Raw genomic sequence first — 23952 nt, forward strand, 5'->3', positions numbered from 1 at the left:
GGTACTCGGGACTGGAACAGCAAAAGGAGCAGAGCGACTGTTCAATAGGAACTTGCGTCTGGAAGCAGCAAAATGAGCAGAGCGACTCTTCAATGGGGACTCGGGTCTGGAAACAGCAACAGGAGCAGAGCGACTGTTCAATTGGAACACGCGTCTGGAAGCAGCAAAAGGAGCAGAGCGATTCTTCAGTGGGGACTCGTGTCTGGAAGCAGTAAAAGGAGGAGAGCAACTCTTCAATGCGTATTCTGTGCTGGAAGCAGAAAATGGAGCAAAGCGAATCGTCAATGGGGAATCGGGTCTGTAAGCAGCGAAAGGAGCAGAGTGACTCTTCAAGCGGGATGCGGGACTAAAAAGCCGCAAAAGGCGCACAGCGACTCTTCAATGGGATCTCGGGGCTGGAAGTAGGAAAAGTAGCAGAGGGAGTCTTCATTGGGCACACGGGACAGGAAGCAGCCAAACGAGCTGAGCGACTCTTCAATAGGGACTCGGGGCTGGAAGCAGCAAAAGGAGCAGCGCGACACTTCACTGTCTATTCTGTGCTGGAAGCAGAAAAAGGAGCAAAGCTAATCTTCAATGGGGAATGGGGTCTGTAAGCAGCGGAAGGAGCAGACTGACTCTTCAATGGGGATGCGGGACGAAAAGCAGCAAAAGGCGCACAGCAACTCTTCAATGGGGACACGGGGCTGGAAGTAGGAAAAGTAGCAGAGCGAGTCTTCATTGGGGAAACGGGACAGGAAGCAGCCAAATGAGCAGAGCGACTCTACAATTGGTATGTGGGGCTGGAAATAGGAAAAGGAGCAGAGCGGGTCTTCAATGTGGACTCGGGGCTGGAAGCAGCAAAAGGAGCAGAACTATTCTTCAACGGGGAATCGTGGCCGGTAGTAGGAAAAGGACCAGTGCGGGTCTTCATTGCGGATGGGGGCTAGAAGCAGCAAAAGGAGCCGTTCGACTGTTCAATGGGGACACGGGGCTGGAAGAAGCAAAAGGAGCAGAGCTGCTCTTCAATGGGGATTCGGGGCTGGCAGCAGCAAAATGTGAAGTGTTAATCTTCAATGGGGACACGGGGCTGGAAGGAGCAAAAGGTGCAGAGCAACTCTTCAATGGGGACTCACAGCCGGAAGAAGCAAAGGGAGCAAATCGAGTCTTCTGTGGTCAGTCGGGGCTGGAAACAGCAAAAGGAGCAGAGCGACTCTTCAATGTGGACTCGTGCCTGTAAGCAGCAAAGCGAGCTTGCCACTTTTCAATATGGACTGGGGGCTGGAAGCAGCAAAAGGAGCAGTGGGACTCTTGAATAGGGACTCGGGGCTGGAAGCAGCAAAAGGAGCAGAGGGACTCTTCAATATGGACTCGTGTCTGTAAGCAGCGAAAGGAGCAGACTGATTCATCAAAGGCGATGCGGGACTAAAAGCAGCAAAAGGCGCACAGCGACTCTTCAATGGGGACTCGGGGCGGGAAGTAGGAAAAGTAGCAAAGCGGCACTCCAATGGGAACTCGGGACGGCAAGCAGTAAAAGGAGCAGAGCGAGTGTTCAATGGGGACTCGGAGCTGGAAGCAGCAAAATGAGCAGCGCGACTCTTCAATGTTGAGAAGATGCTGGAAGCAGCAAAAGGAGCAGAGCGAATCTTCAATGGAGACTGGGGCTGGAAGCAACAAAAGCAGCAGACCGACTCTTCAATGGATATTACGGGCTGGAATAAGCAAAAGGAGCAATGCGACTGTTCAATTGGTATTAGGGGCTGGAAGCAGCAAAAGGAGCAGAGCGAATCTTCAATTGAGACAAGGCGCTGAAAGCAGCAAAAGGAGAGAGCTACTCTTTAGTGGAGACACGGGGCTGAAAGCAGCTAAAGGGGCAAAGCGACTCTTCAATGGGAATTCGGGTCTTTAAGCAGCTAAAAGTGCAGAGCCTGTCTTCAATGGGGACTTGGAGCTTGAAGCAGCAAAAAGAGCAGAAAGACTCTTCAATAGGAACTCGGGGTTAGAAGCAGCAAAAGCAGCAGAGCGACTGTTCTATTGGGAGTTGGTGCTGGAAGCAGCAGAATGAGCAGCGCGAATATTCAATAGGCATTCAGTGCTGGAAGCAGCGAAAGGAGCAAAGCGATTCATCACTGGGGTCTCTAAACTGGAAGTGGGAAAAGGAGAAGAGCAGGTCTTCAATGGGGACTCGGGGCTGGAAGCAGCAAAAGGAGCAGAGCTATTCTTCAACGGGGAATCGTGGCTAGAAGTAGGAAAGGGAGCAGAGCGGGGCTTCAATGGGGACACGGGGCTGGAAGCAGCAAAAGGAGCAAAGCAACTCTTCAATGAGGATACGGGGCTGGAAGCAGCAAAAGGAGCAGAGCTACTCTTCAGTGGGGAATGGGTCTGTAAGCAGCAAAAGGAGCAGAGCTACTCTTCATTGGGGACTCGGGGCTGGAAGCAGCAGAAGAGGCAGAGCAGCTCTTCAAAGTGGACTCGGGGATGGAACCCGCAAAAGGAGCAGACCGAATCTTCAAAGGGTATTATGGGCTGGAAGCAGCAAAAGGAGCAGAGAAAATCTCCATTATGGACGTGGGACTGAAAGCAGCAAAAGGAGCAGAGCGACTCTTCAATGGGTACTCGGGACTGGAACAGCAAAAGGAGCAGAGCGACTATTCAATAGGAACTCGCGTCTGGAAGCAACAAAATGAGCAGAGCGACACTTCAATGGGGACTCGTGCCTGTAAGCAGCAAAGCGAGCTTGCCACTTTTCAATATGGACTGGGGGCTGGAAGCAGCAAAAGGAGCAGTGGGACTCTTGAATAGGGACTCGGGGCTGGAAGCAGCAAAAGGAGCAGAGGGTCTCTTCAATATGGACTCGTGTCTGTAAGCAGCGAAAGGAGCAGACTGATTCTTCAAAGGCGATGCGGGACTAAAAGCAGCAAAAGGCGCACAGCGACTCTTCAATGGGGACTCGGGGCGGGAAATAGGAAAAGTAGCAAAGCGGCTCTCCAATGGGGACTCGGGACGGCAAGCAGTAAAAGGAGCAGAGCGAGTGTTCAATGGGGACTCGGAGCTGGAAGCAGCAAAATGAGCAGCGCGACTCTTCAATGTGGAGAAGATGCTGGAAGCAGCAAAAGGAGCAGAGCGAATCTTCAATGGAGACTGGGGCTGGAAGCAACAAAAGCAGCAGACTGACTCTTCAATGGATATTACGGGCTGGAATAAGCAAAAGGAGCAATGCGACTGTTCAATTGGTATTAGGGGCTGGAAGCAGCAAAAGGAGCAGAGCGAATCTTCAATTGAGACAAGGCGCTGAAAGCAGCAAAAGGAGAGAGCTACTCTTTAGTGGAGACACGGGGCTGAAAGCAGCTAAAGGGGCAAAGCGACTCTTCAATGGGAATTCGGGTCTTTAAGCAGCTAAAGGTGCAGAGCCTGTCTTCAATGGGGACTTGGAGCTTGAAGCAGCAAAAAGAGCAGAGAGACTCTTCAATAGGAACTCGGGGTTAGAAGCAGCAAAAGCAGCAGAGCGACTGTTCTATTGGGAGTTGGTGCTGGAAGCAGCAGAATGAGCAGCGCGAATATTCAATAGGCATTCAGTGCTGGAAGCAGCGAAAGGAGCAAAGCGATTCATCACTGGGGTCTCTAAACTGGAAGTGGGAAAAGGAGAAGAGCAGGTCTTCAATGGGGACTCGGGGCTGGAAGCAGCAAAAGGAGCAGAGCTATTCTTCAACGGGGAATCGTGGCTAGAAGTAGGAAAGGGAGCAGAGCGGGGCTTCAATGGGGACACGGGGCTGGAAGCAGCAAAAGGAGCAAAGCGACTCTTCAATGAGGATACGGGGCTGGAAGCAGCAAAAGGAGCAGAGCTACTCTTCAGTGGGGAATGGGTCTGTAAGCAGCAAAAGGAGCAGAGCTACTCTTCATTGGGGACTCGGGGCTGGAAGCAGCAGAAGAGGCAGAGCAGCTCTTCAAAGTGGACTCGGGGATGGAACCCGCAAAAGGAGCAGACCGAATCTTCAAAGGGTATTATGGGCTGGAAGCAGCAAAAGGAGCAGAGAAAATCTCCATTATGGACGTGGGACTGAAAGCAGCAAAAGGAGCAGAGCGACTCTTCAATGGGTACTCGGGACTGGAACAGCAAAAGGAGCAGAGCGACTATTCAATAGGAACTCGCATCTGGAAGCAACAAAATGAGCAGAGCGACTCTTCAATGGGGACTCGGGTCTGGAAACAGCAAAAGGAGCAGAGCGACTGTTCAATAGGAGCTCGCGTCTGGAAGCAGCAAAATGAGCAGAGCGACTCTTCAATGGGAACTCGGGTCTGGAAACAGCAAAAGGAGCAGAGCGACTGTTCAATAGGAACACGCGTCTGGAAGCTGCAAAAGGAGCAGAGCGATTCTTCAGTGGGGACTCTGGTCTGGAAGGACTAAAAGGAGGAGAGCGACTCTTCAATGGGTATTCTGTGCTGGAAGCAGAAAATGGAGCAAAGCGAATCTTCAATGGGGAATCGGGTCTGTAAGCAGCGAAAGGAGCAGAGTGACTCTTCAAACGGGATGCGGGACTAAAAAGCAGCAAAAGGCGCACAGCGACTCTTCAATGGGGTCTCGGGGCTGGAAGTTGAAAAGTAGCAGAGCGAGTCTTCATTGGGCACACGGGACAGGAAGCAGCCAAATGAGCAGAGTGACTCTTCAATAGGGACTCGGGGCTGGAAGCAGCAAAATGAGCAGACGTCTCTTCAATGGGGACTCGGGTCTGGAAGCAGCAAAAGGAGCAGAGCGACACTACACTGTCTGTTCTGTGCTGGAAGCAGAAAAAGGAGCAAAGCTAATCTTCAATGGGGAATGGGGTCTGTAAGCAGCGGAAGGAGCAGACTGACTCTTCAGTGGGGATGCGGGACGAAAAGCAGCAAAAGGCACACAGCAACTTTTCAATGTGGTTTCGGGGCTGGAAGTAGGAAAAGTAGCAGAGCGAGTCTTCATTGGGGAAACGGGACAGGAAGCAGCCAAATGAGCAGAGCGACTCTTTTATTGGGATGCGGGGCTGGAAATAGGAAAAGGAGCAGAGCGGGACTTCAATGGGGACTCGGGGCTGGAAGCAGCAAAAGGAGCAGAACTATTCTTCAACGGGGAATCGTGGCCGGTAGTAGGAAAAGGACCAGTGCGGGTCTTCATTGCGGATGGGGGCTAGAAGCAGCAAAAGGAGCCGTGCGACTGTTCAATGGGGACACGGGGCTGGAAGAAGCAAAAGGAGCAGAGTTGCTCTTCAATGGGGATTCGGGGCTGGAAGCAGCAAAACGCAAAGTGTTAATCTTCAATGGGGACACGGGGCTGGAAGGAGCAAAAGGTGCAGAGCGACTCTTCAATGGGGACTCACGGATGGAAGAAGCAAAGGGAGCAAATCGAGTCTTCTGTGGTCAGTCGGGGCTGGAAACAGCAAAAGGAGCAGAGCGACTCTTCAATGGGAACTCGGAGCTGCTAGAAGCAAAAGGAGCAGAGCGACTCTTCAATGTGGACTCGTGCCTGTAAACAGCAAAGCGAGCTTGCCACTTTTCAATATGGACTCGGGCCTGGAAGCAGCAAAAGGAGCAGAGGGACTCTTCAATAGGGACTCGGGGCTTTAAGCAGCAAAAGGAACAGAGGGACTCTTCAATATGGACTCGTGCTTGTAAGAAGCGAAAGGAGCAGACTGATTCTTCAAAGGCGATGCGGGACTAAAAGCAGCAAAAGGCGCACAGCGACTCTTCAATGGGGTCTCGGGGCGGGAAGTAGGAAAAGTAGCAAAGCGGCTCTCCAATGGGGACTCGGGACGGCAAGCAGTAAAAGGAGCAGAGCGAGTGTTCAATGGGGACTCGGAGGTGGAAGCAGCAAAATGAGCAGTGCGACTCTTCAATCTGGAGAAGATGCTGGAAGCAGCAAAAGGAGCAGAGCGAATCTTCAATGGAGACTGGGGCTGGAAGCAACAAAAGCAGCCGACCGACTCTTCAATGGATATTACGGGCTGGAAGCAGCAAAAGGAGCAATGCGACTGTTCAATTGGTATTAGGGGCTGGAAGCAGCAAAAGGAGCAGAGCGAATCTTCAATTGAGACAAGGCGCTGAAAGCAGCAAAAGGAGCAGAGCTACTCTTCAGTGGAGACACAGGGCTGAAAGCAGCTAAAGGGGCAATGCGACTCTTCAATGGGAATTCGGGTCTTTAAGCAGCTAAAGATGCAGAGCTTGTCTTCAATGGGGACTTGGAGCTTGAAGCAGCAAAAAGAGCAGAGAGACTCTTCAATAGGAACTCGGGGCTAGAAGCAGCAAAAGCAGCAGACCGACTGTTCTATTGGGAGTTGGTGCTGGAAGCAGCAGAATGAGCAGCGCGACTATTCAATAGGCCCACAGTGCTGGAAGCAGCGAAAGGAGAAAAGCGATTCATCACTGGGGTCTCATCACTGGAAGTAGGAAAAGGAGCAGAGCAGGTCTTCAATGGGCACTCGGGGCTGAAAGCAGCAAAAGGAGCAGAGCTATTCTTCAACGGGGAATCGTGGCTAGAAGTAGGAAAGGGAGCAGAGCGGGGCTTCAATGGGGACACGGGGCTGGAAGCAGCAAAAGGAGCAAAGCGACTCTTCAATGAGGATACGGGGCTGGAAGCAGCAAAAGGAGCAGAGCTACTCTCCAGTGGGGACTGGGGGCTGGAAGCAGCAAAAGGAGCAGAGCTACTCTTTAGTGGGGACTCGGGGCTGGAAGCAGCAAAAGGTGCAGAGCAGCTCTTCAAAGTGGACTCGGGGATGGAACCCGCAAAAGGAGCAGACCGAATCTTCAAAGGGTATTATGGGCTGGAAGCAGCAAAAGGAGCTGAGAAAATCTCCAATATGGACATGGGACTGAAAGCAGCAAAAGGAGCAAAGCGACTCTTCAATGGGTACTCGGGACAGGAACAGCAAAAGGAGCAGAGCGACTGTTCAATAGGAACTCGCGTCTGGAAGCAACAAAATGAGCAGAGCGACTCTTCAATGGGCACTCGGGTCTGGAAACAGCAAAAGGAGCAGAGCGACTGTTCAATAGGAACTCGCGTTTGGAAGCAGCAAAATGAGCAGAGCGACTCTTCAATGGGGACTCGGGTCTGGAAGCAGCAAAAGGAGCAGAGCGACTGTTCAATAGGAACACGCGTCTGGAAGCTGCAAAAGGAGCAGAGCGACTCTTCAGTGGGGACTCTGGTCTGGAAGCAGTAAAAGGAGGAGAGCGACTCTTCAATGGGTATTCTGTGCTGGAAGCAGAAAATGGAGCAAAGCGAATCTTCAATAGGGAATCGGGTCTGTAAGCAGCGAAAGGAGCAGAGTGACTCTTCAAACGGGATGCGGGACTAAAAAGCAGCAAAAGGGGCAGAGTGAATCTTCAATTGTTTCTCGGGTCAGAAGTAGGAACAGTAGCAGAGCGAATCTTCATTGGGCACACGGGACAGGAAGCAGCCAAATGAGCAGAGCGACTCTTCAATAGGGACTCGGGGCTGGAAGCAGCAAAATGAGCAGAGCGACTCTTCGATGGGGACTCGGGTCTGGAAGCAGCAAAAGGAGCAGAGCGACACTTCACTGTCTATTCTGTGCTGGAAGCAGAAAAAGGAGCAAAGCTAATCTTCAATGGGGAATGGGGTCTGTAAGCAGCGGAAGGAGCAGACTGACTCTTCAATGGGGATGCGGGACGAAAAGCAGCAAAAGGCACACAGCAACTCTTCAATGGGGACTCGGGGCTGGAAGTAGGAAAAGTAGCAGAGCGAGTCTTCATTGGGGAAACGGGACTGGAAGCAGCCAAATGAGCAGAGCGACTCTTCAATTGGGACGCGGGGCTGGAAATAGGAAAAGGAGCAGAGCGGGTCTTCAATGGGGACTCGGGGCTGGAAGCAGCAAAAGGAGCAGAAGTTTTCTTCAACGGGGAATCGTGGCCTGTAGTAGGAAAAGGACCAGTGCGGGTCTTCATTTGGGATGGGAGCTCGAAGCAGCAAAAGAAGCCATGCGACTGTTCAATGGGGACAAGGGTCTGGAAGAAGCAAAAGGAGCAGAGCGACACTTCAATGGGGACTCGCGGCTGGAAGCAGCAAAAGGAGCAGAGGGACTTATCACTGGGGTCTCATCACTGTAAGTAGGAAAAGGAGCAGAGCAGGTCTTCAATGGGGACTCGGGGATGGAAACAGTAAAAGGAGCTGAACTATTCTTCAACGGGGAATCGTGGCCTGTAGTAGGAAAAGGACCAGTGTGGGACTTCATTTGGGAAGGGAGCTAGAAGCAGCAAAAGGAGCCATGTGACTGTTCAATGGGGACAAGGGTCTGGAAGAAGCAAAAGGAGCAGAGCGACTCTTCAATGGGGAATCGCGGCTGGAAGCTGCAAAGGGAGCAAATCGAGTCTTCAATGGGGAATTGGAGCTTGAAGCAGCAAAAGGAGCAGAGACAGTCTTCAACTGGAACACAGGACTGGAAGCAGCAAAAGCAGCAGAGCGACTGTTCTATTGGGAGTTGGTGCTGGAAGCAGCAGAATGAGCAGTGCGACTATTCAATAGGCATTCAGTGCTGGAAGCAGCGAAAGGAGCAAAGCGACTCATCACTGGGGTCTCATCACTGGAAGTAGGAAAAGGAGCAGAGCAGGTCTTCAATGGGGACTCGGGGCTGGAAACAGTAAAAGGAGCTGAGCTATTCTTCAACGGGGAATCTTGGCTAGAAGTAGGAAAGGGAGCAGAGCGTGGCTTCAATGGGGACTCGGGACTGGAAGCAGCAAAAGGAGCAAAGCAACTCTTTAATGGGGACACGGGGCTGGAAGCAGCAAAAGGAGCAAAGCAACTCTTCAATGGAGACTCGGGACTGAAAGCAGCAAAAGGAGCAGAGCTACTCTTCAGTGGGGACTCGGGGCTGGATTCAGCAAAAGGAGCAGAGCGACTCTTCAATGGAGACACGGGGCTGGAAGCAGCAAAACGAGCAGCGCAACTCTTCAATGTGGAGAAGGGGCTGGAAGCAGCAAAAGGAGCGGACCGAATCTTCAATGGGGACTTGGGGCTGGATGCAGCAAAAGGAGCAGACCGACTCTTCAATGGGTATTAGGGGCTGGAAGCAGCAAAAGGAGCAAAGCGACTCTTCAATGGAGACTGGGTCTGTAAGCAGCGAAAGGAGAAGAGTGACTCTTCAATTGGGATTAGGGGCTGGAAGCAGGATAAGGAGCAGAGCGAATGTTCAGTTGAGACACGGGGCTGAAAGCAGCAAAAGGAGCAGAGCAAATCTTCAGTCGAGACACGGGGCTGAAAGCAGCTAAAGGGACAAAGTGACTCTTCAATGGGAATTCAGGTCTTTAGCAGCTAAAGGTGCAGAGCGTGTCTTCAATTGGGACTTGGAGCTTGAAGCAGCAAAAAGAGCAGAGAGACTCTTCAATAGGAACTCGGGGCTTGAAGCATCAAAAGCAGCAGAGCGACTGTTCTATTGGGAGTTGGTGCTGGAAGGTGCAGAATGAGCAGCGGGAATATTCAATAGGCATTCAGTGCTGGAAGCAGCGAAAGGAGCAAAGCGAATGATCACTGGGGTCTCATCACTGGAAGCAGGAAAAGGAGCAGAGCAGGTCTTCAATGGGAACTCGGGGCTGGAAGCAGCAAAAGGAGCAGAGCTATTCTTCAACGGGGAATCGTAGCTAGAAGTAAAAAAGGGAGCAGAGCGGGCCTTAGAAGGGGACTCGGGGCTGGAAGCAGCAAAAGGAGCAAAGCGACTCTTCAATGGGGACATGGGGCTGGAAGCAGCAAAAGGAGCAGAGCTACTCTTCAGTGTTGACTGGGGGCTGGAAGCAGCAAAAGGAGCAAAGCAACTCTTCATTGGAGACTCGGGACTGAAAGCAGCAAAAGGAGCAGAGCTACTCTTCAGTGGGGTCTAGGGGCTGGACTCAGCAAAAGGAGCAGAGCGACTCTTCAATGGAGACACGGGGCTGGAAGCAGCAAAACGAGCAGCGCAACTCTTCAATGTGGAGAAGGGGCTGGAAGCAGCAAAAGGAGCGGACCGAATCTTCAATGGGGACTTGGGGCTGGATGCAGCAAAAGGAGCAGACCGACTCTTCAATGGGTATTAGGGGCTGGAAGCAGCAAAAGGAGCAAAGCGACTCTTCAATGGAGACTGGGTCTGTAAGCAGCGAAAGGAGAAGAGTGACTCTTCAATTGGGATTAGGGGCTGGAAGCAGGATAAGGAGCAGAGCGAATGTTCAGTTGAGACACGGGGCTGAAAGCAGCAAAAGGAGCAGAGCAAATCTTCAGTCGAGACACGGGGCTGAAAGCAGCAAAAGGGGCAAAGCGACTCTTCAATGGGAATTCGGGTCTTTAGCAGCTAAAGGTGCAGAGCGTGTCTTCAATTGGGACTTGGAGCTTGAAGCAGCAAAAAGAGCAGAGAGACTCTTCAATAGGAACTCGGGGCTTGAAGCAGCAAAAGCAGCAGAGCGACTGTTCTATTGGGAGTTGGTGCTGGAAGGTGCAGAATGAGCAGCGGGAATATTCAATAGGCATTCAGTGCTGGAAGCAGCGAAAGGAGCAAAGAGAATCATCACTGGGGTCTCATCACTGGAAGCAGGAAAAGGAGCAGAGCAGGTCTTATATGGGAACTCGGGGCTGGAAGCAGCAAAAGGAGCAGAGCTATTCTTCAACGGGGAATCGTGGCTAGAAGTAAAAAAGGGAGCAGAGCGGGCCTTAGAAGGGGACTCGGGGCTGGAAGCAGCAAAAGGAGCAAAGCGACTCTTCAAAGGGGACATTGGGCTGGAAGCAGCAAAAGGAGCAGAGCTACTCTTCATTGTTGACTGGGGGCTGGAAGCAGCAAAAGGAGCAAAGCAACTCTTCATTGGAGACTGGGGACTGAAAGCAGCAAAAGGAGCAGAGCTACTCTTCAGTGGGGTCTAGGGGCTGGATTCAGCAAAAGGAGCAGAGCGACTCTTCAATGGAGACACGGGGCTGGAAGCAGCAAAACGAGCAGCGCAACTCTTCAATGTGGAGAAGGGGCTGGAAGCAGCAAAAGGAGCGGACCGAATCTTCAATGGGGACTTGGGGCTGGATGCAGCAAAAGGAGCAGACCGACTCTTCAATGGGTATTAGGGGCTGGAAGCAGCAAAAGGAGCAAAGCGACTCTTCAATGGAGACTGGGTCTGTAAGCAGCGAAAGGAGAAGAGTGACTCTTCAATTGGGATTAGGGGCTGGAAGCAGGATAAGGAGCAGAGCGAATGTTCAGTTGAGACACGGGGCTGAAAGCAGCAAAAGGAGCAGAGCAAATCTTCAGTCGAGACACGGGGCTGAAAGCAGCAAAAGGGGCAAAGCGACTCTTCAAAGGGAATTCGGGTCTTTAGCAGCTAAAGGTGCAGAGCGTGTCTTCAATTGGGACTTGGAGCTTGAAGCAGCAAAAAGAGCAGAGAGACTCTTCAATAGGAACTCGGGGCTTGAAGCAGCAAAAGCAGCAGAGCAACTGTTCTATTGGGAGTTGGTGCTGGAAGCAGCAGAATGAGCAGCAGGAATATTCAATAGGCATTCAGTGCTGGAAGCAGCGAAAGGAGCAAAGCGAATCATCACTGGGGTCTCATCACTGGAAGCAGGAAAAGGAGCAGAGCTATTCTTCAACGGGGAATCGTGGCTAGAAGTAGGAAAGGGAGCAGAGCGGGCCTTAGAAGGGGACTCGGGGCTGGAAGCAGCAAAAGGAGCAAAGCGACTCTTCAATGGGGACATGGGGCTGGAAGCAGCAAAAGGAGCAGAGCTACTCTTCAGTGTTGACTGGGGGCTGGAAGCAGCAAAAGGAGCAAAGCAACTCTTCATTGGAGACTCGGGACTGAAAGCAGCAAAAGGAGCAGAGCTACTCTTCAGTGGGGTCTAGGGGCTGGACTCAGCAAAAGGAGCAGAGCGACTCTTCAATGGAGACATGGGGCTGGAAGCAGCAAAACGAGCAGCGCAACTCTTCAATGTGGAGAAGGGGCTGGAAGCAGCAAAAGGAGCGGACCGAATCTTCAATGGGGACTTGGGGCTGGATGCAGCAAAAGGAGCAGACCGACTCTTCAATGGGTATTAGGGGCTGGAAGCAGCAAAAGGAGCAAAGCGACTCTTCAATGGAGACTGGGTCTGTAAGCAGCGAAAGGAGAAGAGTGACTCTTCAATTGGGATTAGGGGCTGGAAGCAGGATAAGGAGCAGAGCGAATGTTCAGTTGAGACACGGGGCTGAAAGCAGCAAAAGGAGCAGAGCAAATCTTCAGTCGAGACACGGGGCTGAAAGCAGCAAAAGGGGCAAAGCGACTCTTCAAAGGGAATTCGGGTCTTTAGCAGCTAAAGGTGCAGAGCGTGTCTTCAATTGGGACTTGGAGCTTGAAGCAGCAAAAAGAGCAGAGAGACTCTTCAATAGGAACTCGGGGCTTGAAGCAGCAAAAGCAGCAGAGCAACTGTTCTATTGGGAGTTGGTGCTGGAAGCAGCAGAATGAGCAGCAGGAATATTCAATAGGCATTCAGTGCTGGAAGCAGCGAAAGGAGCAAAGCGAATCATCACTGGGGTCTCATCACTGGAAGCAGGAAAAGGAGCAGAGCTATTCTTCAACGGGGAATCGTGGCTAGAAGTAGGAAAGGGAGCAGAGCGGGCCTTAGAAGGGGACTCGGGGCTGGAAGCAGCAAAAGGAGCAAAGCGACTCTTCAATGGGGACATGGGGCTGGAAGCAGCAAAAGGAGCAGAGCTACTCTTCAGTGTTGACTGGGGGCTGGAAGCAGCAAAAGGAGCAAAGCAACTCTTCATTGGAGACTCGGGACTGAAAGCAGCAAAAGGAGCAGAGCTACTCTTCAGTGGGGTCTAGGGGCTGGACTCAGCAAAAGGAGCAGAGCGACTCTTCAATGGAGACACGGGGCTGGAAGCAGCAAAACGAGCAGCGCAACTCTTCAATGTGGAGAAGGGGCTGGAAGCAGCAAAAGGAGCGGACCGAATCTTCAATGGGGACTTGGGGCTGGATGCAGCAAAAGGAGCAGACCGACTCTTCAATGGGTATTAGGGGCTGGAAGCAGCAAAAGGAGCAAAGCGACTCTTCAATGGAGACTGGGTCTGTAAGCAGCGAAAGGAGAAGAGTGACTCTTCAATTGGGATTAGGGGCTGGAAGCAGGATAAGGAGCAGAGCGAATGTTCAGTTGAGACACGGGGCTGAAAGCAGCAAAAGGAGCAGAGCAAATCTTCAGTCGAGACACGGGGCTGAAAGCAGCAAAAGGGGCAAAGCGACTCTTCAATGGGAATTCGGGTCTTTAGCAGCTAAAGGTGCAGAGCGTGTCTTCAATTGGGACTTGGAGCTTGAAGCAGCAAAAAGAGCAGAGAGACTCTTCAATAGGAACTCGGGGCTTGAAGCAGCAAAAGCAGCAGAGCGACTGTTCTATTGGGAGTTGGTGCTGGAAGGTGCAGAATGAGCAGCGGGAATATTCAATAGGCATTCAGTGCTGGAAGCAGCGAAAGGAGCAAAGAGAATCATCACTGGGGTCTCATCACTGGAAGCAGGAAAAGGAGCAGAGCAGGTCTTATATGGAACTCGGGGCTGGAAGCAGCAAAAGGAGCAGAGCTATTCTTCAACGGGGAATCGTGGCTAGAAGTAAAAAAGGGAGCAGAGCGGGCCTTAGAAGGGGACTCGGGGCTGGAAGCAGCAAAAGGAGCAAAGCGACTCTTCAAAGGGGACATTGGGCTGGAAGCAGCAAAAGGAGCAGAGCTACTCTTCATTGTTGACTGGGGGCTGGAAGCAGCAAAAGGAGCAAAGCAACTCTTCATTGGAGACTGGGGACTGAAAGCAGCAAAAGGAGCAGAGCTACTCTTCAGTGGGGTCTAGGGGCTGGATTCAGCAAAAGGAGCAGAGCGACTCTTCAATGGAGACACGGGGCTGGAAGCAGCAAAACGAGCAGCGCAACTCTTCAATGTGGAGAAGGGGCTGGAAGCAGCAAAAGGAGCGGACCGAATCTTCAATGGGGACTTGGGGCTGGATGCAGCAAAAGGAGCAGACCGACTCTTCAATGGGTATTAGGGGCTGGAAGCAGCAAAAGGAGCAAAGCGACTCTTCAATGGAGACTGGGTCTGTAAGCAGCGAAAGGAGAAGAGTGACTCTTCAATTGGGATTAGGGGCTGGAAGCAGGATAAGGAGCAGAGCGAATGTTCAGTTGAGACACGGGGCTGAAAGCAGCAAAAGGAGCAGAGCAAATCTTCAGTCGAGACACGGGGCTGAAAGCAGCAAAAGGGGCAAAGCGACTCTTCAATGGGAATTCGGGTCTTTAGCAGCTAAAGGTGCAGAGCGTGTCTTCAATTGGGACTTGGAGCTTGAAGCAGCAAAAAGAGCAGAGAGACTCTTCAATAGGAACTCGGGGCTTGAAGCAGCAAAAGCAGCAGAGCAACTGTTCTATTGGGAGTTGGTGCTGGAAGCAGCAGAATGAGCAGCAGGAATATTCAATAGGCATTCAGTGCTGGAAGCAGCGAAAGGAGCAAAGCGAATGATCACTGGGGTCTCATCACTGGAAGCAGGAAAAGGAGCAGAGCTATTCTTCAACGGGGAATCGTGGCTAGAAGTAGGAAAGGGAGCAGAGCGGGCCTTAAAAGGGGACTCGGGGCTGGAAGCAGCAAAAGGAGCAAAGCGACTCTTCAATGGGGACACGGGGCTGGAAGCAGCAAAAGGAGCAGAGCTACTCTTCAGTGGGGACTGGGGGCTGGCAGCAGCAAAAGGAGCAGAGCTAGTCTTTAATGGGGACGCGGGGCTGGAAATAGGAAAAGGAGCAGAACGGGTCTTCAATGGGGACTCGGGGCTGGAAGCAGCAAAAGGAGCAGAACTATTCTTCAACGGGGAATTGTGGCCGGTAGTAGGAAAAGGACCAGTGCGGGTCTTCATTGGGCATGGGGGCTAGAAGCAGCAAAAGGAGTCGTGCGACTGTTCAATGGAGATACGGAGCTGGAAGAAGCTAAAGGAGCAGAACTGCTCTTCAATGGGGAGTCGGGGCTGGAAGCAGCAAAACGCAAAGTGTTAATCTTCAATGGAGACATGGGGCTGGAAGCAGCAAAAGGTACAGAGCGGCTCTTCAATGGGGACTCGCGGCTGGAAGCAGCAAAGGGAGCAAATCGAGTTTTCTGTTGTCAGTCGGGGATGGAAACAGCAAAAGGCGCAGAGTGACTCTTCAATGGGAACTCGGAGCTGGAAGCAGCAAAAGGAGCAGAGGGACTCTTCAATATGGACTCGTGTCTGTAAGCAGCGAAAGGAGCAGACTGATTCTTCAAAGGCGATGCGGGACTAAAAGCAGCAAAAGGCGCACAGCGACTCTTCAATGGGGACTCGGGGCTGGAAGTAGGATAAGTAGCAGAGCGAGTCTTCATTGGGGAAACGGGATAGGAAGCAGCCAAATGAGCAGAGTGACTCTTCATTTGGGACGCGGGGCTGGAAGTAGGAAAAGGAGAAGAGTGGGTCTTCAATGGGGACTCAGGGCTAGAAGCACCAAAAGGAGCAGAACTATTCTTCAACGGGGACTCGTGGCCAGAAGTAGGAAAAGGATCAGTGCTGGTGTTCACTGGGGACCGTGGCAAGAAGCAGCAAAACGAGCCGTGCGACTGTTCAATGGGGACACGGGGCTGGGAGCAGCAAAAGGAGCAGAGCTGCTCTTCACCCGGGACTCATAACTGGAAGTAGGAAAAGGAGCGGAGCGGACCTTCAATGGGGCGCAGGGCTGGAAGAAGCAAAAGGAAAAGAGAAACTCTACAACGGGGAGTCGGGGATGGAAACAGCAAAACGCACAGAATTATTCTTCAATGGGGACACGGGGCTGGAAGCAGCAAAAGGTGCAGAGCGACTCTTCAATGGGGACACGTGGCTGGAAGCAGCAACGGGAGCAAATCGACTCTTCTGTGGGCAGTTGGGGCTGGAAACCGCAAAAGGAGCAGAGCGATTCTTTAAAGTGGACTCGTGCCTGTTAGCAGCAAAGCGAGCTTGCCACTGTTCAATATGGACTTGGGGCTGGAAGCAGCAAAAGCAGCAGAGGGTCTCTTCAATATGGAACCGGGGTTGGAAGCAGCAAAAGTAGCAAAGCGGCTCTCCAATGGGGACTCGGGACGGCCAGCAGTAAAAGGAGCAGAGCGAGTGTTCAATGGGGACTCGGATCTGGAAGAAGCAAAAGGAGCAGCGCGACTCTTCAATGTGGAGAAGATGCTGGAAGCAGCAAAAGGAGCGGAGCGAATCTTCAGTGGTGACTGGGGCTGGAAGCAACAAAAGCAGCAGACCGACTCTTCAATGGGTATTACGGGCTGGAAGCAGCAAAAGGAGCAAAGCCACTGTTCAATTGGTATTAGGGGCTGGAAGAAGCAAAAGGAGCAGAGCGAATCTTCAATTGAGACACGGGGCTGAAAGCAGCAAAAGGAGCAGCGCTACTCTTCAGTGGAGACACGGGGCTGAAAGCAGCTAAAGATGCAGAGTGTGTCTTCAATGGGGACTTGGAGCTTGAAGCAGCAAAAAGAGCAGAGAGACTGTTCAATAGGAACTCGGGGCTAGAAGCAGCAAAAGGAGAGGAGCGAATCTTCAATGGGGACTTGGGGCTGGAAGAAGCAAAAGCAGCAGACCGACTCTTCAATTGGTATTACGGGCTGGAAGCAGCAAAAGGAGCAAAGCGACACTTCAATGGCAACTCGGGGCTGGAAGCAGCAATAGCAGCAGGCCGACTGTTCACTTGGTATCAGCGGCTGGAAGCAGCAAAAGGAGCAGAGCGAATTTTCAGTTGAGGCACGGGGCTGAAAGCAGCAAAAGGGGCAAAGCAACGCTTCAATGGGAATTCGGGTCTTTAAGCAGCAAAAGGTGCAGAGCGTGTCTTCAAAGGGAACTTCGAGCTTGAAGCAGCAAAAGGAGCAGAGCTATGCTTCAATAGGGACTCTGGGCTGGAAGGAGCAGAAGGAGCAGAGCAGCTCTTCAATGTGGACTCGGGGATGGAAGCCGCAAAAGGAGCAGAGCGAATCTTCAAAGGGTATTACGGGCTGGAAGCAGCAAAAGGAGCAGAGAAACTCTCCAATATGGATGGGGGACTGAAAGCAGCAAAAGGAGCAGAGCGACTCTTCAATGGGAACTCATGTCTGGAAGCAGCAAAAGGAGCAGTGCGACTGTTGAATGGGAACTCAGGACTGGGAGCAACAAAAGGAGCAGAGCGACTGTTCATTTGGGAGTCGGGGCTGGAAGCAGGAAAAGGAGCAGAGCGACTGTTCAATGTGGAGAAGGGGTTGGACGCAGGAAAAGGAGCAAAGCGACTCTTCAATGTGGTGAAGGGGTTGGAAGCAGCGAAAGGAGCAAAGCGACTCTTCAATGGGGACACGGGTCTGTAAGCAGCGAAAGGAGCAGAGTGACCCTTCAATGGGGATCCGGGACTAAAAGCAGCAAAAGGAGCACAGCGACTCTTCAATGGGGGCTCGGGGCTGGAATTAGGAAAAGTAGCAGAGCGAGTCTTCAATTGGGACTAGGGGCTGGAAGTAGGAAAAGAAGCAGAGCGGGACTTCAGAGTGGTCTAGGGGCTGGAAGCAGCAAAAGGAGCAGAGCGACTCTTCAACGGGGACTCGTGGCCCGAAGTAGGAAAAGGAGCAGTGCGGGTCTTCAAAGGGGACTGGGGCTAGAAGCAGCAAAAGGAGCCGTGTGACTGTTCAATGGGGACACGGGGCTGGGAGCAGCAAAAGGAGCAGAGCTGCTCTTCAACGGGGACTCGTGGCTGGAAGTAGGAAAAGGAGCGGAGCGGGCCTTCAATAGGGCGCAGGGCTGGAAGAAGCAAAAGGAGCAGAGAAACACTTCAATGGGGACTCAGGTCTGTAAGCAGCAAAACAAGTAAGATTGAGTCTTCAATGGGGAATTGGAGCTTGAAGCAGCAAAAAGAGCGGACCGAATCTTCAATGGGGACTTGGGGCTGGATGCAGCAAAAGGAGCAGACCGACTCTTCAATGGGTATTAGGGGCTGGAAGCAGCAAAAGGAGCAAAGCGACTCTTCAATGGGGATTGGGTCTGTAAGCAGTGAAAGGAGAAGAGTGACTCTTCAATTGGGATTAGGGGCTGGAAGCAGGAAAAGGAGCTGAGCGAATCTTCAATTGAGACACGGGGCTGAAAGCAGCAAAAGGAGCAGAGCAACTCTTCAGTCGAGACACGGGGCTGAAAGCAGCAAAAGGGGCAAAGCGACTCTTCAATGGGAATTCGGGTCTTTAGCAGCTAAAGGTGCAGAGCGTGTCTTCAATTGGGACTTGGAGCTTGAAGCAGCAAAAAGAGCAGAGAGACTCTTCAATAGGAACTCGGGGCTTGAAGCAGCAAAAGCAGGAGAGCGACTGTTCTATTGGGAGTTGGGGCAGGAAGCAGCAGAATGAGCAGCGGGACTATTCAATAGGCATTCAGTGCTGGAAGCAGCGAAAGGAGCAAAGCGAATCATCACTGGGGTCTCATCACTGGAAGCAGGAAAAGGAGCAGAGCAGGTCTTCAATGGGGACTTGGGGCTGGAAGTAGGAAAGGGAGCAGAGCGGGCCTTAAAAGGGGACTCGGGGCTGGAAGCAGCAAAAGGAGCAAAGCGACTCTTCAATGGGGACACGGGGCTGGAAGCAGCAAAAGGAGCAGAGCTACTCTTCAATGGGGACTCGGGGCTGGAAGTAGGAAATGTAGCAGAGCGAGTCTTCATTGGGGAAACGGGACAGGAAGCAGCCAAATGAGCAGAGCAACTCTTCAATTGGGACGCGGGGCTGGAAATAGGAAAAGGAGCAGAGCGCGTCTTCAATGGGGACTCGGGGCTGGAAGCAGCAAAAGGAGCAGAACTATTGTTCAACGGGGAATCGTGGCCGGTAATAGGAAAAGGACCAATGCGAGTCTTCATTGGAGATGGGGGCTAGAAGCAGCAAAAGGAGTCGTGCGGCTGTTCAATGGGGATACGGAGCTGGAAGAAGCAAAAGGAGCAGAGCTGCTCTTCAATGGGGAGTCGGGGCTGGAAGCAGCAAAACGCAAAGTGTTAATCTTCAATAGGGACACGGGGCTGGAAGGAGCAAAAGGTACAGAGCGACTCTTCAATGGGGACTCGCGGCTGGAAGCAGCAAAGGGAGCAAATCGAGTTTTCTGTTGTCAGTCGGGGATGGAAACAGCAAAAGGGGCAGACCGAATCTTCAATGGGAACTCGGAGCTGGAAGCCGCAAAAGGGGCAGAGGGACTCTTCAATATGGACTCGTGTCTGTAAGCAGCGAAAGGAGCAGACTGATTCTTCAAAGGCGATGCGGGACTAAAAGCAGCAAAAGGCGCACAGCGACTCTTCAATGGGGACTCGGGGCTGGAAGTAGGATAAGTAGCAGGCGAGTCTTCATTGGGTAAACGGGACAGGAAGCAGCCAAATGAGCAGAGTGACTCTTCATTTGGAACGCGGGGCTGGAAATAGGAAAAGGAGCAGAGCGGGTCTTCAATGGTGTCTCGGGGCTAGAAGCAGCAAAAGGAGCAGAACTATTCTTCAACGGGGACTCTTGGCCAGAAGTATGAAAAGGATCTCTGCTGGTCTTCACTGGGGACCGTGGCAAGAAGCAGCAAAACGAGCCGTGCGACTGTTCAATGGGGACACGGGGCTGGGAGCAGCAAAAGGAGCAGAGCTGCTCTTCACCCGGGACTCATAGCTGGAAGTAGGAAAAGGAGCGGTGCGGACCTTCAATGGGGCGCAGGGCTGAAAGAAGCAAAAGGAAAAGAGAAACTCTACAACGGGGAGTCGGGGCTGGAAACAGCAAAACGCACAGAATTATTCTTCAATGTGGACTTGGAGCTTGAAGCAGCAAAAAGAGCAGAGAGACTCTTCAATAGGAACTCGGGGCTAGAAGCAGCAAAAGGAGTGGAGCGAATCTTCAATGGGGACTTGGGGCTGGAAGAAGCAAAAGCAGCAGACCGACTCTTCAATGGGTATTACGGGCTGGAAGCAGCAAAAGGAGCAAAGCAACTCTTCAATGGCGACTCGGGGCTGGAAGCAGCAATAGCAGCAGAGCGACTGTTCACTTGGTATTAGCGGCTGGAAGCAGCAAAAGGAGCAGAGCGAATTTTCAGTTGAGGCACGGGGCTGAAAGCAGCAAAAGGGGCAAAGCAACGCTTCAATGGGAATTCGGGTCTTTAAGCAGCAAAAGGTGCAGAGCGTGTGTTCAAAGGGAACTTCGAGCTTGAAGCAGCAAAAGGAGCAGAGCTATGCTTCAATAGAGACTGTGGGTTGGAAGTAGCAGAAGGAGCAGTGCAATGTGGACTCGGGGATGGAAGCCGCAAAAGGAGCAGAGCGAATCTTCAAAGGGTATTACGGGCTGGAAGCAGCAAAAGGAGCAGAAAAACTCTCCAATATGGATGGGGGACTGAAAGCAGCAAAAGGAGCAGAGCGACTCTTCAATGGGAACCCGTGTCTGGAAGCAGCAAAAGGAGCAGTGCGACTGTTGAATGGGAACTCAGGACTGGGGGCAACAAAAGGAGCAGAGCGACTGTTCATTTGGGAGTCGGGGCTGGAAGCAGGAAAAGGAGCAGAGCGACTGTTCAATGTGGAGAAGGTTTTGGATGCAGCAAAAGGAGCAAAGCGACTCTTCAATGTGGTGAAGAGGTTGGAAGCAGCAAAAGGAGCAGAGCGACTATTCAATGGAGATACGGGGCTGGAAGCAGCAAAAGGAGCAGCGCGACTCTTCAATGTGGAGAAGGGGCTGGAAGCAGCAAAAGGAGCGGAGCGAATCTTCAATGGGGTCTTGGGGCTGGAAGCAGCAAAAGGGGCAAAGCGACTCTTCAATGGGAATTCGGGTCTTTAAGCAGCTAAAGGTGCAGAGCGTGACTTCAGTGGGGACTTGGAGCTTGAAGCAGCTAAAAGAGCAGAGAGAATCTTCAATAGGAACTCGGGGCTAGAAGCAGCAAAAGCAGCAGAGCGACTATTCTATTGGGAGTTGGTGCTGGAAGCAGCAGAATGAGCAGCACGACTATTCAATAGGCATTCAGTGCTGGAAGCAGCGAAAGGAGCAAAGCCACTCATCACTGAGGTCTCATCACTGGAAGTTGGAAAAGGAGCAGAGCAGGTCTTCAATGGGGACTCGGGGCTGGAAGCAGCAAAAGGAGCAGAGCTATTCTTCAACGGGGACTCGTGGCTAGAAGTAGGAAAAGGAGCCGAGCAGGGCTTTAATGGGGACTCGGGGCTAGAGCAGCAAAAGGAGCAGCACGACTCTTCAATTTGGAGAAGGGGCTGGAAGCACAAAAAGGTGCGGAGCGAATCCTCTATGGGGACTTGGGGCTGGAAGCAGCTCTAGCAGCAGACCGACTCTTCAATGGGTTTTAAGGACTGGAAGGAGCAAAAGGAGCAAAGCGACTCTTCAATTGGGACACGGGGCTAGAAGCAGCAAAAGGAGCCGTGCGATTGTTCAATGGGGACTCGGGGCTGGGAGCAGCAAAAGGAGCAAAGCGACTCTTCAATGGGGACTCGGGGTTGAATTCAGCAAAAGGAGCAGAGCGACTCTTCAATGGAGACACAGGGTTGGAAGCAGAAAATGGAGCAAAGCGACTCTTCAATTGGGACACGGGTCTGTAAGCAGCAAAAGGAGCAGAGCGACTCTTCAACGGGGAATCGTGGCCGGAAGTAGGAAAAGGAACAGTGCTGGTCTTCATTGAGGACGCGGGCTAGAGGAGGCAAAAGGAGCTGTGCGACTGTTCAATGGGGACACGGGGCTTGGAGCAGCAAAAGGAGCAGAGCTGCTCTTCTATGGGGACTCGTGGCCTGAATTAGGAAAAGGAGTGGAGCGGACCTTCAATGGGGACGCGGGGCTGGAAGTAGGAAAAGGAGTGTAGCGGACCTTCAATGGGGTGCAGGGCTGGAAGAAGCAAAAGGAACAGAGAAAATCTTCAAAGGGGACTTGGGGATGGAAGCAGCAAAAGGTGCAGAGTGATTCTTCAACGGGGACTCGCGGCTGGAAGCAGCAATAGGTGCAGAGCGACTCTTCCATGGGGACTCGTGGCTGGAAGCAGCAAAGGGAGCAAATTGACTCTTCTTTGGTCAGTCGGAGCTGGAAACAGCAAAAGGAGGATAGCGACTCTTCAATGGGAACTCAGAGCTGGTAGAAGCAAATGGAGCAGAGCGACTCTTCAATGTGGAATCGTGCCTGTAAGCAGCAAAGCGAGCTTGCCACTGTTCAATATGGACTAGTGGCTGGAAGCAGCAAACTGAGCAGAGCGACACTTCAATGGGGACTCGGGGCTGCAAGCAGCAAAAGGAGCTTAGCGACTCCTCAATCCGGACTCCAGGCTGGCAGCAGCAAAAGAAGCAGAGCGGCTGTTCAATAGGAACTTGGGTCTGGAAGCGCAAAAGGAGCAGAGCGACTCTTCAATGGGGACATGTGGCTGAAAGTAGGAAAAGGAGCAGAGCGACTCTTCAATGGGGACTCGGGTCTGGAAGCAGCAAAAGGAGCAGAGCGACTCTTCAATGGGGACTCAGGTCTGGAAGCAGCAAAAGGAGCAGAGTGACTCTTCAATGGGTATTCTGTGCTGCAAGCAGAAAAAGGAGCAAAGCTAATCTTCAATGGGGAATCGGGTCTGTAAGCAGCGAAAGGAGCAGACTGACTCTTCAAAGGGGATGCGTGACTAAAAGCAGCAAAAGGCACACAGCGACTCTTCAATGGGGACTCGGGGATGGAACTGGAAAAGTAGTAGAGCGAGTCTTCATTGGGGAAACGGGACAGGAAGCAGCCAAATATGCAGAGCGACTTTTCAATTGGGACGCGGGGCTGGAAAAATGAAAAGGAGCAGAGCGGGTCTTCAGTGGGGACGCGGGTCTGGAAGCAGCAAATGGAGCAGAGCGATTCTTCAACGGGGACTCGCGGCTGGAAGTAGCAAAGGGAGCAAATCGACTCTTCTGTGGGCACTCGGGGCTGGAAACAGCAAAAGGAGCAGAGCGACTCTTCAATGATAACTCGGAGCTGGTAGCAGCAAAAGGAGCAGAGCGACTCTTCAATGTGGACTCTTGCCTGTAAGCAGCAAAGCGAGCTTGCCACTGTTCAATATGGACTCGGGACTGGAAGCAGCAAAAGGAGCAGATGGACTCTTCAATAGGGACTTGGGGCTGGAAGCAGCAAAAGGAGCAGAGGGTCTCTTCAATATGTACTCGGGTCTGGAAGCAGAAAAAGGAACAGAGCGAGTCTTCATTGGCGACTCGGTGCTGGAAGCAGCAAAACGTGCAGAGCGACTCTTCAATGTGGAGAAGGGGCTGGAAGCAGCAAAAGGAGCAGAGCAAATCTTCAATGGGGACTTGGGGCAGGAAGCAGCAAAAGCAGCAGACCGACTCTTCAATGGGGACTCGGGACTGGAAGCAGCAATAGCAGCAGAGCAACTGTTCAATTGGTATTAGGGGATGGAAGCAGCAAAAGGAGCAGAGCGAATCTTCAATTGAGACACGGGGCTGAAAGGAGCAAAAGTAGCAGAGCAACTCTTCAGTGGAGAGACGGGGCTGGAAGCAGCAAAAGGGGCAAAGTGACTCTTCAATGGGAATTCGGGTCTTTAAGCAGCTAAAGGTGCAGAGCGTGTCTTCAATGGGGACTTGGAGCTTGAAGCAGCAAAAAGAACAGAGAGACTCTTCAATAGGAACTCGGGGCTAGAAGCAGCAAAAGCAGCAGAGCGAGTCTTCATTGGGGACAGGGGGCAGGAATCAGCAAAAAGAAAAAACGATTCATCAATTAGGGACTCGGGGTTGGAAGCAACAAAAGGAGCAGAGCGACTCTTAAATGCGGACAAGGGGCTGGAATCAGCAAACAGAGAAAACGATTCTTCAATTAGGGACTCGGGGCAGGAAGCAGCAAATGGAGCAGAGCTATCCTTCAATAGGAACTCTGGGCTGGAAGCAGCAGAAGGAGCAGAGCAGCTCTTCAATGTGGACTCGGGGATGGAACCGCAAAAGGGGCAGACCGAATCTTCAAAGGGTATTATGGGCTGCAAGCAGCAAAAGGAGCAGAGCGACTCTTCAATGTGGAGAAGGGGTTGGAAGCAGCAAAAGGAGCAAAGCGACTCTTCAATGGGGACTCAGGT

Source organism: Carcharodon carcharias, chromosome Y, assembly GCF_017639515.1.
Source record: "Carcharodon carcharias isolate sCarCar2 chromosome Y, sCarCar2.pri, whole genome shotgun sequence".
Taxonomy (NCBI): domain Eukaryota; kingdom Metazoa; phylum Chordata; class Chondrichthyes; order Lamniformes; family Lamnidae; genus Carcharodon; species Carcharodon carcharias.